At 36.0% G+C, this 2,047-nt stretch overlaps 1 long non-coding RNA gene across 3 annotated transcripts; it reads right to left on the bottom strand.

Moving 5' to 3' along the window:
• Positions 1 to 486: 486 nt before the first annotated feature.
• Positions 487 to 1,560, bottom strand: LOC136207471 (uncharacterized). 3 transcript variants are annotated; one of them, XR_010676628.1, is made up of 4 exons: positions 1,427 to 1,560; positions 1,279 to 1,304; positions 1,064 to 1,175; positions 487 to 925 (listed from the first exon to the last, which is right to left on the bottom strand). It is a non-coding gene; the product is annotated as an uncharacterized lncRNA (long non-coding RNA). The 3 variants fall into 3 exon arrangements; XR_010676627.1 differs by having other exon boundaries at positions 487 to 906; XR_010676626.1 differs by having other exon boundaries at positions 487 to 1,175.
• Positions 1,561 to 2,047: the final 487 nt, after the last annotated feature.

The following is a 2,047-nucleotide window of genomic DNA, read 5'->3' as shown; positions in this document are numbered from 1 at the left end:
TTCCTTGTTTCAGGTTATGGATCTCTCTTCGCAGCTCCAATATGCGCAGAGAGTCTGTCTGTGCGAATCGTTCCTTCAGACCGGCCCAGACTTGGTCCGCTTTGTCCAACCACATTATGCTCCTCGCTATAGATGGTGATAAGGCATGGTGAATCCAGGAGATTACCATGTTGTTGCATCTTTCCCACTGATTATACATATTATCAGTGACTGCCGGAGCCGTAATGGTGCCATCTACAAAGGCGAACTTATTTTTGGACATTAAAGCCACCTTGACAGCTCGGGACCATTGGTGATAGTTGGGTCCGGTAAGAACTTATGAAACCAGCGATAGTGCCGGAGTCTCATTTTGAGGGAGATGGTAAGGACTGCTCAATGTGATCGTCGGAGCTACTTGACCTGCCATGGCTGAGGAAGAAAAAGGATAACCTTTTTGTGTTTTGGTTAGTATTGCTTTGATACCATATTAATTTGAATGAGTTTTGGTGAAAATTAATATATTCTCATTGAAAAATAACATTGAACTAACTATTACATTTATATTCTTGCTAGGTGTATTGAGCAAGTAATCTTGAGGCCTAAGTAAAAAGGACAAGACAAGTGGGTGAATCATCACCATTGATCAAGTCTGGAAATGATGAAGGGTGATGATCACACCAAGAAGTGATCTAATGAGGGGTGACCATCATAAGGTATATGAGCTGCTTCTAGAATACTCCCTTATACACAAAAGGACCGAAATGCCCTCCATGGTTGGTGAAAGACTGAAATACCCTTGGCCAGATGAAGAGTCTTCAGCGTTGATTCATTAACTCCATGTGTTTGAGTCAGATGGACTAAACACTTCACGTAACCTTCGACATATAGGAAGGTCTCTTCCTTTTCTCCTTCCAGGGCGACTCCTTCCTGTAAAATCTCCAAGCACCTTTCAAATGAATAACAAATAAAAATAATATATGAAAAAGATTGAGGAAGCAGTAAAAGCAAAAAGAAGAAAACTATTTCATCAAGTACAAAAGGAGCAAAAATTCTCAATTATAGTAACGGATCGTTGTATAAATACCCAAAGCTAGGCACATCAATTTTTTGATTGAAGTCCGTATTGTTGAGATTTATGTTGATAAGAGCTTCAACCTTCAAATGAACCATGAACAAATCAGTGACCACATAACCATCTGTCAAAAATTAAAATGAACACAATAATTAGGAGATCAACATTGATATTATACTTAAAAGAGAGAGAATTGAAAAATAAAAAGAGATAATAAGAATACATACCTGAAATTCATAGGAATATTGATCACCTACATGAAAAGCAAATCTTCAATTTCAGTAATTGAAAAGGTTTAGCGATATACTTTTTCTGTTTCAAGATGATGGACCTAGTGAAAATAACAATAATGGAGGATCAAGTAAAGGTACATACGTTGAAAAATATGTTCAGCTTGTGCCAAACCTTGAACCGTTAGAAAAATTGGCACTTTTTCTTTCTTTTCTCTTTTCCAACTGCTGACAAAGGCAGAAGAAGAAAAATTGAAATTGAGAAAAAATGAAATGAAATTTAGGGAGATGAAGAAAGAAGAGAGCAGTTACCTGGTTATGGTATAAAGAAGCAACTGGTTTTAGAATTTCTCAGAAGAAAAATTGAACCGTTAGAAAACACAGAACGGGATGAAATTTACAATTTACAGAGACGAGAAGTAAGAAATAAAATGAAGACCACTGCATGCAAATGAAGAAAATTACCTGGTTATTATGGTATAAACTGTGGAAGATGAAGCCATCAGAGTAAAGCAAGCGGTTTTAGGTATACAAAAAGGAAAGTGAAAGCAGTATGGGTATGGGTAGATTGACAACGTGGTTAGTTTTTTGAAACACTTATATCAGCATGAGAGAAGTAATGCTAAAGAAGAAGAGTTAAAATATTTTAAAAATTGACACATAAGCTATAGATAGTTTTAAGAGATGACACACTATTGACTACAGATTTAGTATATTGTATAGATAGATTACGTTCTCCTAGTTTTTTACTCTTTTTTTTTAATAT

This window comes from Euphorbia lathyris, chromosome 9 (assembly GCF_963576675.1).
Source record: "Euphorbia lathyris chromosome 9, ddEupLath1.1, whole genome shotgun sequence".
Taxonomy (NCBI): Eukaryota; Viridiplantae; Streptophyta; class Magnoliopsida; order Malpighiales; family Euphorbiaceae; genus Euphorbia; species Euphorbia lathyris.
This window is presented reverse-complemented; position numbering and strand designations above follow the sequence as displayed.